Source organism: Eleutherodactylus coqui, chromosome 6 (assembly GCF_035609145.1).
Source record: "Eleutherodactylus coqui strain aEleCoq1 chromosome 6, aEleCoq1.hap1, whole genome shotgun sequence".
NCBI lineage: Eukaryota > Metazoa > Chordata > Amphibia > Anura > Eleutherodactylidae > Eleutherodactylus > Eleutherodactylus coqui.
The window spans coordinates 7073482-7090039 of NC_089842.1; the positions used below are offsets into that span (position 1 = coordinate 7073482).

At 49.2% G+C, this 16558-nt stretch overlaps 1 protein-coding gene across 2 annotated transcripts in view; it reads right to left on the reverse strand.

The window, feature by feature from the left end:
* Nucleotides 1-16558, reverse strand: part of LOC136631769 (uncharacterized) — a 248364-nt gene that overhangs the window by 148702 nt on the left and 83104 nt on the right. The window lies entirely within an intron of this gene.

Consider the following 16558-nt stretch of genomic DNA (forward strand, 5'->3'; position numbering starts at 1 on the left):
CAATCTCAAGAACCGGATTCCTCTATCCTGTCCTGCCTGTTGCTGTGGGGGTTGCTTCTTTTTCTGCAGTTACATCACTGTGAATGAGCTCCGGCCGAGCATGCACTGTTGGCACCCCATTCATTTTAATGGGGCTGACGGAAATGGCAAAGTGGATGCCGCTCACCTGTTGAAAGTCAATGGAGCACTAGCGCGACCAGCGCCCCGTTCAGTCTACTTATTGCTGGGGGTGCAGTGACCCCACAGCGTGAAGAATGAGGGACACAGGGACAGGTGTGCACCCCTGCAAGCTACTTGGGGCCATTTGTTCTCTGGAGGCCCCATTTCCAAATATTATCTCATTGTTCAGAACAATACTACATTCCTCCAGAAGGTCAGCGAAACCTCAGCAATAAAACTATACTAACGTCAGTACACAGCATCGCCATAAGTTACACGCAAGGAATATTTTGTCATTGTTTCTGCTGAACCTATTGCAGACTTCCCACAGTTTGGTTAATGAATCTGAAGGAATGATAATGAATGTCACACCGCCGTTTCCCACTTATCATCAATGACAACTTGTTTCAGAAGTTGAGGGTATGTGGTGCTCACGCTGCTGACATTTCTGCGGTGATTATATGGAGAATGGGTTGAATGCATCTCCAGACTGGAACCATTTTGTTAAATTGCTGAAAAGTCCATTTCCGTTATTGTTCTGTGTGTGATTGTTGGAATGATCTTTTCTACAGAGCCAACATTTTTTTCTTTAGCATTTTAACCTCTTAATGATGTGGTCTTTTTTTTTTTTTCATTCCTGGTTTCTCCTTAAAAAAAAATCATTGCTCTGATTTATCAACGTCAACGTCAATGTGGCTGTCTGAGGGCTTGTTGTTATGGTGATACCATATAATGTACGGAAAAACTTTCAAAAGTGGAGTGAAAAGGGAAATAAATGCAATTCCACCATCTTTGGGTGGGGTGAGGATGGGGGGTGGGAGGGGGTTCTTGCTTCTGTGGTGTATACACTGCAGCAAAAATGACCTGATGACGTTATTCCATGTGTACAATTATTACCATGCAAAATTTCATTTTTTTTGCTGTACAACTTTTATCGAATAAATACTTTTTTGTAAATAATAAAATTATTTTCTGTCACCATCTTCTAAATGCAATAACTTTCTTACTTTTTTCTAAATATCAATAAAAAAAACTTTTTTTTAAGTTAAAAAAAGTTAAACAAAGTTTTTTAGTCCCCATATGGGTCTTGAACTTCAGTTTAATTGCTCTTAAAGTGTGATGCATAATATTGCGTTACACCACGTTTTTACAGGCCATGGCAACCAAAGGACACACCACAATTTGTGGGAACTCCTTCTCACTCAGAACGTAAGTTTACATCCTGTGTCAGGAAGGGGTTAGTTAAGGGTAATATGTGTTGCGGCTTCTTGGTCACGACAACATCATGGCATGGTGGCTTCAACATAGGCAAAGTCTGGTAGCCTGGTTAAGCAGGACAAGGGTTAATGCATCATGTGCAGGGTCTGCTGGTGCTGTCTGCCTTGCTGCATGTATGGATGCTGGATTAGCCATGCCGGAGAGTAAGCTGGAGGTGTGGTTTTCCATTCACTCTGCCAATGTTTCAGCTGCAGAGTGGCTATTTATTCTCACCCCTCCTGTTGAGCAGTGCTGCTTATTCCATTCCACAGTGCATTTCTTGGAGTGTGGAGCTCTACTGTGCTGGGTGGTTTGCAACTTACAGATAAGTAGCTGCTGGTTATTTTGGAGTTGGTTTTGTCGCTTTCCTATTTTGTGTTTGGCTTTGCATGTCGGTGCATCTCTCCAGGGGTTTCTATAGGGACAATCAGGCCCCAGAAAGAAGACTGCTGGGCCGTCTTTATAGAGGCGATGTCCCCGCTTTAGGTAGGGACCCGTGACCCTCCCAGCTAGCTAATGGTCAGGCCTTCCTTCCCTCTGACTGAAGTGGTGCTACCATCCCGCATAGTATGGAGTGCACTGTTCATCAGTGCAATTAGTCTATTTTATGCAGTCGTGGTTATCATCACCCTCCGTCTGTTCTGAGCTTAGTGCTTGTGTGCTGCACGGACGTGACATAATAAGCAGCCCAATGTTTCCTCAGTGGACTCTTGTTTTTCTGGCGGAAGCATGGATCCTATTGAGGCATTATCCCACCAGCTTAGGTCTCTAGCTATTGAGGTTGCTGACGTCAAGCAACAACACTTAGGCGGTATGGGTAGGATCAGAGAACCTAAGCTGAATCTGCCAGATCGTTTATCTGGTATAAGGCAGGAGTTTTTTGTTTTCAAGGAATCCTGTAAATTGTATTTTAAACTGCACCCTGGTTCTTTTGGTGATGAGTCTCAGAGGGTAGGGCTGGTAATCTCCAGGTTGCAGGTAGATCCCCAGGCCTGGGCGTTTTCATTGCCTCCCACCTCTGAGGTTTTTCATCGGTGGACTCATATTTTTTTCATCTTTGAGTCTGATCTACAACAACCCTGATAGAGTATCTCTGGCGGAGGGTAAGATCAGAGGCCTACGTCAGGGAAGATCTCCTATTGAAGATTTTTGCACAGAGTTTCACCGTTGGTCTAGTGATTTACAATGGAATGACCCTGCATTACAGAGTCAGTTTTGCTTTGCGATAAAGTAAAGAATCTCATGTTTTCACATCCCATACCTGGAATTCTTGACGAGGCCATGTCCCTAGCCATACGAATTGATTGGCGGTTGAGAGAGCGGACGGATGAGAGAGCGGACTTTGCCTTCTCCGTAGAACCTGTTGAGCGTAATGAACCCTTGCAATTAGGCTCTGTATCCAGTGGTACGGGGGTGAAGGGAGAAGCAGGGGGGCAGAGGTGGCTGTTTTTTCTGCAGCCGTAAAGGACACTTTACAGGTTTGTACTCTCCGAGGGTCTCAGCCAGGGGAACTTGCTAGCTTGATAGATAAGAGGGAGTTCCCGTTGGGTCCGCAAGTTGCCTGGATATCATCCTCCAGGTTGGTGCTTCGAGCAGAGATTCGTATTGGTGGGCATAGTTGCCCGGTAACAATCTTTTTAGATAGTGGAGCAGGCGTCAATTTAATTCTTTATGAGGTTGCCAAATGGCTGAAACTTGATATAAGACCCATGGATTACCCGATACCCGTATCAGCCATTGATTCCGCTCCACTGTCTCAAAAGTACTTAAAATTTTTTGTATCAGACGTTTGTCTTAAGGTTGGGTTGTTCCATACTGAGAGAATAATGTTGTTTGTCATGGAATCACTTCCTACACAGGTGGTGTTGGGGTTGCCATGGCTGAAGTTGCACAACCCAGTGGTAGACTAGGAAAAGGGAGACATGGTGCAGTGGAATCCTTCCTGTAGACAGAAATCTATTACAGTCAATGTCTCTGCGGTACAAACCAAGGAGTTACCTGAGTACATCAAGGACTTTGCTGACTTTTTTTCCAAAGCGGAAACGGATAAGTTACCCTCTTATAGGCAGGGGGATTGCACTATTGATCTCATTCCAGAGGGGCAAGCTACCCAAGAGTCGCATGTAATGTATAATGTGTCAGGTCCAGAGAGGCAAAATAGCAAGAAGCAACACAGCACTCAATAGGGATTTCCCCAAATCAAATTTGGTCCTCAATGAAGAGTACATAGTGCAACAGCCCAGTCCGGTCCAGATCAAGACCAAGATAGTAGACCAAATGTAAAGATGAAACCAGGCAGCATCTGATGTATTCAATAGAAGTTACGCTTTTTATTCCTCCGTATCACAGAGACTGGCCTCGTTTCGGCTTCAGCTGAAACCGAAATGTCGCCAGCCTCTGTGATATGGAGGAATAAAAAGCGTAACTTCTATTGAATACCGCAGATGCTGCCTGGTTTCATCTTTACATTAGGTCCAGAGAGGCAGACTCTCAAAGAGTATATCATGGACAGTTTGAGAAAAAGACACATATGCCCATCCAATTCGCCAGTAGCTGCCGGTTTCTTTTTTGTTAAGAAGAAAGTTAGGTGCGACCATGTCTGGCATTTAGGGAACTCAATAAGATCACTAAGCACAACCCTTATCTGTTACCGCTCATTCCTGACTTGTTTACCCAGTTAATGGGTGCCCGCTGGTTTTCCAAGCTGGACTTGTGGGGGGCACACAACTTAATATGGGTCAGAGAGGGGGATGAATGGAAGACCGCTTTCAATACTCCCGAAGGTCATTTTTAAAATCTTGTGATGCCTATTGGTTTGACCAATGCCCCCGCAATATTGCAGGCTTTTATAAATGAGGTTCTTCAGAAGTTCATCAGATGGTTTGCGTTGGTTTGTTTGGATGACAGCCTTATTTTTTCCTCTGATTATGATTGTTATATTGGGCACGTTCGACAGGTGTTGCAAGCTCTCTGTGAAAACGAGCTATTTGCCAAGAGAGAGAAGTGTACTTTCACAGTACAGGAGATTTCTTGTCTAGGGCATATTATAACCCCAGAGGGATTTAAGATGGACCCGGGGAAAGTCTGAGCTGTTCTGGACTGAGTTCAACCTAAGATTTTGAAGGCCCTGCAAAGATTCTTGGGGTTTATGAATTATCGTAAGTTTATTTGCAGGTTTTCAGAGAGGGTCAAACCTTTGCTGATATGACGAGAAAAGGGTCTTTTACTTCTGAATGGTCACCAAAAGCAATTCATGCTTTTGAGACATTGAAGTATTTTTTATCTGCCCCCTTCTTGTACAGCCAGACTCGTTAAAGCTAGAGATGAGCGAACGTACTCGTCCGAGCTTGATAGTCGTGCGAATATTAGGGTGTTCGGGATGCTCGTTACTCGTAACGAGTACCACGCGATGTTCCGGTTACTTTCAGTTTCCTCTCTGAGACGTTAGCGCGCTTTTCTGGCCAATTGAAAGACAGGGAAGGCATTACAACTTCCCCCTGTGACGTTCAAGCCCTATACCACCCCCCTGCTGTGAGTGGCTGGGGCGATCAGATGTCACCCGAGTATAAAAATCGGCCCCTCCCGCGGCTCGCCACACATGCCTTGTGAGTTAGCTGAGGGAAAGTGCTGCTGCTGGTGCTGCTGTAGGGAGAGCGTTAGGAGTCAGTGTAGGCTTCAAGAACCCCAACGGCCCTTCTCAGGGCCACATCTACTAGTGTGCAGTACTGTGTTAGCACAGTATTTTTTTTTGTCCAAAATTGGATCTGCAGAGCATTGCGCCCTGCAATAGGGACAGAAGTGGGGGTTAGGCAGGGAGAGTGTTAGGAGTTAGTGTAGGCTTCAAGAACCCCAACGGTCCTTTCTAGGGCCACTTCTATCCGTGTGCAGTACTGTCCAGGCTGCTGTTAGCAGTGTTGCATTTTTATTTTTATTTCTCAAAACCGGCTGTGCAGACCATTGCACCCGGCATTAATACGACAGGGATAGAATTGTGTAGGCAGGGCCAGAAGACATTTATTATTCATTGAATACACGCAGTGGGTCCTTCCCTTTGCTAAAAAGGACAAAAAATTATATTTGGCCTGCCTGTGTCAGTCCTAAGGTCTCCGTGTACGTGAGTGCTGCGTGTACAACGTACAAAAATCAGACGCAACCAGCTACGCTTTACTGCAGCCTAGCGCCATTGTCTTTCCTGACTGGCAAATACCTGCTCTGCTAGAGTTAATAACTCTGCTACACTATAGTTGTGTGACACTTTTTGAGGGCCACACCACAGATATTAAACTTCTTGTTTTTCATTGAATACACGCAGTGGGGTCTTCCCTAAGCTAAAAAGGAAAAATATTATATTTTGCCTGCCTGTGTCAGTCCTAAGGTCTCCGTGTACGTGTGTGCTGCGTGGACAACGTACAAAAATCAGACGCAACCAGCTACGGTTGAGTGCAGCCTTGCGCCAATTTCTTTCCTGCCTGGGAAATCAAATCACTGGTAATACAGCATGCTGAGGGGTAGGGGTAGGCCTAGAGGATGTGGACGCGGCCGAGGACGCGGAGGGCCAAGTGAGGGTGTGGGCACAGGCCGAGCCAGTGCGGTGGCCAGGGGTAGAGGCAGGGCCAGACCGAATAATCCACCAACTGTTTCCCAAAGCGCCCCCTCGCGCCATGCCACCCTGCAGAGGTCAAGGTGCTCTAAGGTGTGGCAGTTTTTCACAGAGACGCCTGACGACCGACGAACAGTGGTGTGCAACCTTTGTCGCGCCAAGATCAGCTGGGGAGGCACCACCAACAGCATGCGCAGGCATATGATGGCCAAGCACCCCACAAGGTGGGACGATGCCCGTTCACCGCCTCCGGTTTGCACCGCTGCCTCTCCCCCTGTGCCCCAACCTGCCACTGAGATCCAACCCCGCTCTGAGGACACAGGCACTACTGTCTCCTGGCCTGCACCCACACCCTCACCTCCGCTGTCCTCGGCCCCATCCAGCAATGTCTCTCAGCGCAGCGTCCAGACGTCGCTAGTGCCACAGTTTGAGCGCAAGCGCAACTACGACGCCACGCACCCGCACGCTCAAGCGTTAAACGTGCACATTGCAAAATTGATCAGCCTAGAGATGCTGCCGTATAGGCTTGTGGAAACGGAGGCTTTCAAAAGCATGATGGCGGCGGCTGCCCCGCGCTACTCGGTTCCCAGTCGCCACTACTTTTCCCGATGTGCCGTCCCAGCCCTGCACGACCACGTCTCCTGCAACATTGTACGCTCCCTCACCAACGCGGTTACTGCCAAGGTCCACTTAACAACGGACACGTGGACAAGCACAGGCGGGCAGGGCCACTATATCTCCCTGACGGCACATTGGGTGAATTTAGTGGAGGCTGGGACCGAGTCAGAGCCTGGGACCGCTCACGTCCTACCCACCCCCAGAATTGCGGGCCACAGCTCGGTGGTGGTATCTGTGGCGGTGTATGCTTCCTCCACTAAAGCACCTTCCTCCTCCTCCTCCAACGCAACCTCTGTCTCGCAATCAAGATGTATCAGCAGCACCTCGCCAGCAGTCGATGTCACGCGGCGTGGCAGCACAGCGGTGGACAAGCGTCAGCAGGCCGTGCTAAAACTACTCAGCTTAGGAGAGAAGAGGCACACGGCCCACGAACTGCTGCAGGGTCTGACAGAGCTGACCGACCACTGGCTTGCGCCACTGAGCCTCCAACCGGGCATGGTCGTGTGTGACAACGGCCGTAAGCTGGTGGCGGCTCTACAGCTCGGCAGCCTCACGCACGTGCCATGCCTGGCCCATGTCTTTAATTTGGTGGTTCAGCGCTTTCTGAAAAGCTACCCCCACTTGTCATACCTGCTCGGAAAGGTGCGCCAGCTCTGCGCACATTTCCGCAAATCCCACACGCACGCTGCCACCCTGCGGACACTGCAACATAGGTTTAATCTGCCAGTGCACCAACTGCTGTGCGACGTGCCCACACAGTGGAACTCTACGCTCCACATGTTGGCCAGGCTCTATGAGCAGCGTAGAGCTATAGTTGAATACCAACTCCAACATGGGCGGCGCAGTGGGAGTCAGCCTCCTCAATTATTTACAGAAGAGTGGCCCTGGTTGGCAGCCATCTGCCAGGTGCTTGGAAAATTTGAGGAGTCTACCCAGGTGGTGAGCGGCGATGCTGCAATCATTAGCGTCACCATTCCTCTGCTATGCATCTTGAGAAGTTCCCTGCAAAGTATAAAGGCAGACGCTTTGCGCTCGGAAACAGAGCTGGGGGAAGACAGTATGTCGCTGGATAGTCAGAGCACCCGCCTGTCTATATCTCAGCGCGTTGAGGAGGAGGAGGAGGAGCATGAGGAGGATGAGGAGGAGGGCGAAGAGACAGCTTGGCCCACTGGTGAGGGTACACATGCTGCTGGGCTGTCATCCTTTCAGCGTGTATGGCCTGAGGAGGAGGAAGAGGAGGAGGAGGAGGATCCTGAAAGTGATCTTCCTAGTGAAGACAGCCATGTGTTGCGTACAGGTACCCTGGCACACATGGCTGACTTCATGTTAGGATGCCTTTCTCGTGACCCTCGCGTTACACGCATTCTGGCCACTACGGATTACTGGGTGTACACACTGCTCGACCCACGCTATAAGGAGAACCTTCCCACTCTCATTCCCGAAGAGGAAAAGGGTTCGAGAGTGTTGCTATACCACAGGACCCTGGCGGACAAGCTGATGGTAAAATTCCCATCCGACAGCGGTAGTGGCAGAAGGCGCAGTTCCGAGGGCCAGGTAGCAGGGGAGGTGCGTAGATCGAGCAGCATGTACAGCCCAGACAGTGCAACAGTCTTTAAGGGCCTGGCCAGCTTTATGGCTCCCCAGCAAGACTGTGTCACCGCTCCCCAGTCAAGGCTGAGTCGGCGGGAGCACTGTAAAAGGATGGTGAAGGAGTACGTAGCCAATCGCACGACCATCCTCAGTGACGCCTCTGCCCCCTACAACTACTGGGTGTCGAAGCTGGACACGTGGCCTGAACTAGCGCTGTATGCCCTGGAGGTGCTTGCTTGTCCTGCGGCTAGCGTCTTGTCGGAGATAGTCTTTAGTGCGGCTGGGGGAATCATCACAGATAAGCGTACCCGCCTGTCAACCGACAGTGCCGACAGGCTAACACTCATCAAGATGAACAAAGCCTGGATTTCCCCAGACTTCTCTTCTCCACCAGTGGACAGCAGCGATACGCAAGCAATACGTATTATGCACCCGCGGATGGAAGCTACGTTCTCTCTCACCATCCAAAACGGGGACATTTCTGCTTCATCAATCTGTGTCTAATATTCCTCCTCCTCCTCCTGCTCCTCCTCCTGAAACCTCACGTAATCACGCTGAACGGGCAATTTTTCTTAGGGCCACAAGGCTCACTCATCTAATTTTTCTAAACAATTTTTATATGTTTCAATGCTCTTAAAAGCGTTGAAACTTTAACTTGAACCAATTTTTCGTTAAACTGGGCTGCCTCCAGGCCTAGTTACCACTTAAGCCACATTAACCAAAGCGATTAATGGGTTTCACCTGCCATCTTGGTTGGGCATGGCCAATTTTTACTGAGGTACATTAGTACTGTTGGTACACCAATTTTTTGGGGCCATCACCTACAGTGTAACTATAGCAATTTGTATGTTCTTCACCTGCACTCATGGTACAGAAAGGTGTGTGGGGTTGGCCTACACTTTAGCTACATAAATGTAACTTGGGCCTTGGCTATACTGCAGCTACTGAAATGGAACTAAGACTGCGCTCCCACTATACTGCTGCTTCGGAATTGTTACTGGGGCCTGTCTTGAGTGCTACTATTGCTGACATGGAACGAAGACTGCGCTCCCGCTATATTGCTGCTAGTGATATGTTAGTGGGGCCTGTCCTAATGCTACGGCTGAAATGTTACGAATTCTGGGCTCTGCCTATACCGCTGCTAATGGTATGTCTCTGGGGTGTGGAAACAGAGGCTTCCCAAAGACATGATGGCGGCGAGGCCATTTCCCACCAACGCGGTTACTGTAAAGGTGCATATAACCACGGACACGTGTAGAGGACACGTAGTGCCTCAAAAACATCCCCCTCCTCCTCCAACAGGGAAAACAAACATTCTTGGCAAATGCCTTTGCATTGGTTCGTCTGGTGGCAGTCCAAGAATTTCACCTTTACCGACACTACAAGAGAGACCCCCCACCATCCCCCCGCCACGGCCCACTTAATCCTGGCCACATTCCGAAAACCAACAAAATAAAACCGCGCTACTAGGTCCGCAGTCACCACCACATTACCACCAAAGCGGTTACTGTTAAGGTACATATTACCAGTCTGACTGGGGCATGCAGAGACACCTTGACAGAATGAATAGTGTGTGGCACATAGGTTCCCCATTGCTATGCCCACGTGTGCAGCTCCTGATGGCGGTGGCACAGGATTCTATTTCTCATTGCTTCTGTACAGCATTGTGGGCTATCGTCCCGCCCCTTTTAAAGAGGGTCGCTGCCTAGCCGTGCCAACCTCTGCATTGTGTGCCTGCGGTTCCTCCTCATGGCAGACGCACTTCTAAATAGACATGAGGGTGGTGAGGCATTAGGGCAGCTGAAGGCTGCGCAGGGACACTTTGGTGTGCGCTGTGGGGGGGAGGGGGGGGCGGTTGGGTAGCATGTAAGCCAGGAGAAGTGGAAGTGGAGTGTCATGCAGGCAGTGATTGTGCTTTATTGGAGGTAGTGTGGTGCTTAGCTAAGGTATGCCATGCTAATGAGGGCTTTTCAGAAGTAAAAGTTTTTGGGAGGGGGGGGGCCCACTCTTGCCGGTATTGTGGCTTAATAGTGGGACCTGTGAACTTGAGATGCAGCCCAACATGTAGCCCCTCGCCTGCCCTATCCGTTGCTGTGTCGTTCCCATCACTTTCTTGAATTGCCCAGATTTTCACACAAGGAAACCTTAGCGAGCATCGGCGAAATACAAAAATGCTCGGGTCGCCCATTGACTTCAATGGGGTTCGTTACTCGAAACGAAGTCTCGAGCATCGCGAAAAGTTCGTCCCGAATAACGAGCACCCGAGCATTTTGGTGCTCGCTCATCTCTAGTTAAAGCCCTTTGTTGTTGAGGTGGACGCTTTAGAGGTTGAGGTGGGGGCTGTTCTGTCTCAAAGCGCTGGCAAATTAAAGAATCTTCATCCTTGCTCCTTTTTCTCACGAAAGTTTACCTCTACAGAACAGAACTATGACGTTGTTAGCCATTAAGTGGACGTTTGAGGAATGGCGACATCTTCTGGAAGGAGCTCAACATAAGGTGACACTTATCACCGATCACAAGAATCTGATATATTTAGAATCAGCTAAAAAACTAAATCCTAGACAAGCTCAATGGTTGTTGTTTTTCGCTCGGTTTGATTTTATGGTCACATACCGATCGGGTAGTCTTAAAGGAGATGTCCCGCGCCGAAACGGGTTTTTTTTTTTTTAACCCCCCCCCCCCGTTCGGCGCGAGACAACCCCGATGCAGGGGTTAAAAAAACCACCCGCACAGCGCTTACCTGAATCCCGGCGGTCCGGCGTCTTCATACTCACCTGCTGAAGATGGCCGCCGGGATCCTCTGTCTTCATGGACCGCAGGGCTTCTGTGCGGTCCATTGCCGATTCCAGCCTCCTGATTGGCTGGAATCGGCACGTGACGGGGCGGAGCTACACGGAGCCCCATAGAGAAGAGGAGAAGACCCGGACTGCGCAAGCGCGGCTAATTTGGCCATCGGAGGGCGAAAATTAGTCGGCACCATGGAGACGAGGACGCCAGCAACGGAGCAGGTAAGTATAAAACTTTTTATAACTTCTGTATGGCTCATAATTAATGCACAATGTATATTACAAAGTGCATTATTATGGCCATACAGAAGTGTATAGACCCACTTGCTGCCTCGGGACATCTCCTTTAATATCAGAGTGGATGCTCTGTATAGGAGTTTTGTCCCGGGGATCTCTGATGAACACCCTGCACCCATTCTGTAGGAGGGGGTGGTGATGTCTGCGGTGTCCCTTTAACTTAAGGAGCAGATCCATAAGGCACAGGGTTTGGCACCTGCTGATTTGTTCCACTAAATTTAAGGTTTCAAGTACTTTATGAAATGCATAGCTCTGTTCTGGCAGGTCATCCTGGCATCAATAATACGCATAAGTTAGTAAGTCTAACTTTTTGGTGGCTGTCTTTAAGGCGTGATGTTTTTTGTTTTGTGTCGGCATGCGAGGTCTGTGCCAGAGCCAAATCACCTCGACATCTCCCTGCCGAGAAGTTGGTGCCCCTGCCGGTGCCAGACAGACCCTGGACTTATCTGTCCATGCATTTTATCACGGACTTACCGTCCTCCGAGGGAAACACAGTAATCTGGGTGGTGGTTGATTGTTTCAGTAAGATGTGCTATTTTGTGACTCTGCCCGGCTTACCTAATGCTAAAAGATTGGCTAAGCTCTTCATAGCTCATGTTGTTAAGTTACATGGGGTACCATCTACCATTGTCTCTGACCGAGGGTGCAGTTTGTATCCAGTTTCTGGCATTTTGTGCGTCGCCAGTTAGGCATACAACTGTCCTTTTCGTCAGCTTACCATCCTGAGACAAATGGCCAGACAGAGAGGTGTAACCAGAGTCTCGAGCAGTATCTGCGATGTTTTGTTTTGGAGAATCAGGATAGCTGGCCTGGTTACTTACCTCTGGCAGAGTTTGCTCTAAACAACAAATCCATAGAGTCTACAGACACATCTCCATTCTTTTGCAATTATGGGTTCCATCCGTGTTTTGGTTCTTTTACTAAATTGACGTTCGATGTACCACAAGAGTGAATTTTCATCCGGCCTCGAAACAGTTTGGAAGGAGGTGCAGCGAAATATCAAAAGATCAGTCAGAAGCTACAAGAGGGTGGCATATAACAATAGGTCCGAGGGGGTTAGCTTTCAGGTGGGTGACTTGATCTGTTTGTCCACAAAAATCAAGCTTAAACAACCATCTTTTAAACTGGGACCATGGTTCATTGGTCCTTTTAAGATTACTGAGAGCATTAACCCATTGTCCTATAGAATGCAGATTCCCAGATCACTAGGAATCACCAATGTGTTCGATAAGTCGTTACTTAAGAAGGTGGTTAATTCCGGACTTGCGTTGTCACCTCCTCCTCCAGTGTTGCTTGACTGAAATCTGCAGTTAGAGGTCAGCCACATTATTGACTCTCGCCATGTCAGGAACTCGCTGCCGTATCTAGTGTATTGGCAGGGGTACGGCCCTGAAGAGAGGACATGGGTTCCAGCAGCTGAGGTCAACACGGACCGCTTAGTCAGGAGTTTTCACAAATGAAATCCTGGTAAACCAGGAACTAAGGGTCCAGAGGCCCCACCTCAGAGGTGAGGCACTGTCGTGGCTTCTCGGTCGCAAAAACGTCATGGCATGGTGGCTTCAACATAGGCAAATTCCGGTTGCCTGGTTAAGCAGGACAAGGGTTAATGCATCATGTGCAGGATCTGCTGGTGCTGTCTGCCTTGCTGCATGGATGCATGCTGGATTAGCCATGCCAGTGAGTAAGCTGGAGGTGTGGTTTTCCATTTACTCTGCTATTGTTTCAGGTGCAGAGTGGCTATTTATTCTCACCTCTCCTGGTGAGCAATGCTGCTTATTCCATTCCACAGTAGATTTCTTGGAGTGTGAAGCTCTACTGTGTTGGGTGGTTTGCAACTTACAGATAAGTAACTGCTGGTTCTTTTCCAGTTGGTTTTGTCGCTTTCCTATTTTGTGTTTGGCTTTGCGTGTTGGCGCGTCTCTCCAGGGGGTTCCTATAGGGACCATCAGGCCCCAGAAAGAAGACTGCTAGGCCATCTTTATAGAGACTATGTCCCAGCTTTAGGTAGGGACTAGAGATGAGCAAGCACACTCACCCGAGCTTGATGCTCGTTCGAGTATTAGGGTACTCGAGATGCTCGTTACTCGAGACGACCACCACGCGGTACTCAAGTCAACTGCATTTTCTTCCCCGCATGTTTAGCGCCATTTTCTAGCCAATAAACATGCGGGGAAGGCATTACCACTTCCTGCTGTGATGTGCCAGCCCTCTGCCCGCTAGTGAGTGGCTGGGCCGATCAGGTGACCGCCGAGTACTTAAACTGGTTCCGCCCGCAGCTCGCCTCAGACGCATGCTGGCAGAGGTTAGGGAAAGTGCCGCTGCTTATACAGAAATAGTGTTAGCATAGGATCCTGTCTTCAAGAACCCCAACGGTCCTTCTTAGGGCTACTCCTCATTACCTGTGCATTATAGTTGTGGCTGGCTTGGAGCAGTAGTGCACCATTTTTTTTTTTTTAGCAGCTCGGGGTGTGCAGGCCATTTCAGCTATAGCGTTCTCAGTCTGCAGTGTATTACGCAGAATTTAGGGACAGAGCTGCCTGTATAGGGATAGTTTTACGGTCCTCCTGATCCTCTGTACAAGAATGCCAATGGTCCTTCTTAGGGCTACATCTCACCGTATGCATTATAGTTGTGGCTGGCTGGGAGCAGTAGTGCACCAACTTTTGTATTACACATCTAAGCCTGTTCCCAGCTATGCAGTAATAGCGTTCTCAGCCTGCAGTGCCTTACAACCAGCTCTCACCATGAAACTAAACTCTAACATTTCCTAGCCTACTGTAAAGTAGTTTAGTTATACCGTTCTGTGTGTGCAGTGCATAACGCAGAGTTTAGCGACAGAGCTGCTTCTATAGGCAAAGTTTTACAGTCCTGATCCTCCGTACAAGAACCCCAAAGCTCCTTCTTAGGGCTAAATCTGACCGTGTGCTTTACAGTTGTGGCTGGCTGGGAGCAGTAGTGCACCAATTTTTGTATTACGCATCTAGGCAATCTAAAATTTCCTAGGCTACTGCGAAGTATTTCAGTCATATTGTTCTATGTCTGCGGTGCATTAGACAGAGGTCTCACTGCTAAACAGTACTCTAATATTTCCTAGGCCACTGCAAAGTATTTCAGCTCTGCCACTGTGCAGAGCGTCTCACAATACCCTTTCCTTGGTGGGGTTGAGATAGGCGCAGTTACCAGCACTATCCACTGGCTTTAGAGTCTTCTCCCACTTCTCCCACTCCACACAGCCTCTCTTATCTACAAGTCACTGTGTGTACAGTGGGGTCATTTATTTGGGCTCTGCTCTACTCTTAATCCGCCATGATGAGGAGTAGGGGTAAGGGCCGAGGAAGTTGACGCGGACGCGGGCGTCCAAGTGAGGGTGTGGGCAAAGGCAAAGTTCCTGGGCATGGAGAATCATAGCCGGCTGCTGAGGGATTAGGAGAGAGGCAAGTTTCTGGGCTTCCCAGCTTCATATCACAATTTGTGCATCCGCATGGTAGACCTTTATTACAAACAGAGCAGTGCGAGCAGGTCCTGTCATCGACCACCCTGTCTTCCAAGCAGTCCACTACTCCCAGCCTAGGGACTGCAACTCTGAATCCACTGGCTGCTCCTCCTACTTCCCAGCCACCTCACTCCATGAAAATGACATATTCTGAGCAGGCAGACTCCCCGGAACTGTTTTAGGGTCCCTGCCATGAGTGTGAAAAAAATGTTCCTCTCTCACCTGAGGAGTTTGTTGTGACCGATGCCCAACCTTTGGAAAGTTCCCGGAGTTCGGGTGATGAGGCTGGGGACTTCTGGCAACTGTCTAAAGAGCTTTTCATGGATGAGGATGATGAGACACAGTTGTCTATCAGTGAGGTAGTAGTAAGGGCAGTAAGTCCAAGGGAGGAGCACTCAGAGGATTCGGAGAAAGAGCTGCTGTACAATGAGGTGACTGACCCCACCTGGTTTGCTAAGCCTAATTAGGACAGAGCTTCAGAGGGGGAGGCAAGTGCAGCAGTAGGACAGGCTGGAAGAGGCAGTGGTGTGGCCAGGGGTAGAGGCAGGGCCAGAGCGAAGAATCCCCCAACTGTTTCCCAAAGCACCCCCTCACGGCAAGCCTCCGTGCAGAGAGCTAGGTGTTCAAAGGTGTGGATGTTTTTTAGTGAGAGCGCGGACGACCAACGAACTGTGGTGTGCAACCTGCATCACACAAAGATCAGCCAGGGAGCCACCACTACCAGCCTGACCACCACCAGCATGCACAGGCATATGATGACCAAGCACCCCACAAGGTCACACCATTGACTCTTCACCTGTGCATGGCACGAGCGACTTCCGGCCTGCACCCACACCCTCACCTCCACACCATCCAGCAATGTCCCTCATTGCAGCGTTCAGCTGTCGCTAACACAAGCGTTGGAGCGAAAGCAGAAATACGCCGCCACCCACCCGCATGCACAAGCTTTAAACATCTACATTGCCAAATTAATCAGCCTGGAGATGCTGCCATATAGGCTTGTGGAAACGGAGGCTTTCAAAAACATGATTGCAGTCCCACGCTACTTAATGTTAGGCTGCCTTTCCCGTGACCCTCGAGTTAGACACATTCTGGCCAACACGGATTACTGGGTGTACACCCTTCTAGACCCACGGTATAGGGATAACCTTTCCACTCTCATTCCCAAAGAGGAAAGGGGTACGAAAAAGTGATGCTAAATTTCACATCTGACAATGCTAGTGGCTGAAGATGCAGTTCCGAGGGCCAAGTAACAGGGGAGGAGCGGGGATCAGGCAGCATGTCTAGCACAGACAGGGGGACACTCTCCAAGGCCTTTGTCAGCTGTATGGCTCCCCAGAAAGACTGTGTCACCACTCCCCAGTCAAGGCTGAATCGGAGGTAGCACTGTAAAAAATGGTGAGGGAGTATGTAGCCGATTGTACCACCATCTTCCATGATGCCTCTGCTCCATACAACTATTTGGTGTCAAAGCTGGACATGTGGCACGAACGTGCGCTGTACGCCCTGGAAGTGCTGGCCTGCCCTGCCGCTAGCATCTTGTCAGAGAGGGTATTTAGTGCAGCTGGGGAATCATCATGGATAAGCATACTCGCCTATCAACTGCCAGTGCTGACATGCTTACACTCATAAAGATGAACAAAGGCGGGATTTCCCCAGACTTCTCTTCTCCACCAGCGGAAAGCAGTAGAACCTAATGATTCTTTTCGCTGCAACAGGAGAAAAATGCATCCTCTGTCACCACAAAAAAAGGGGGAA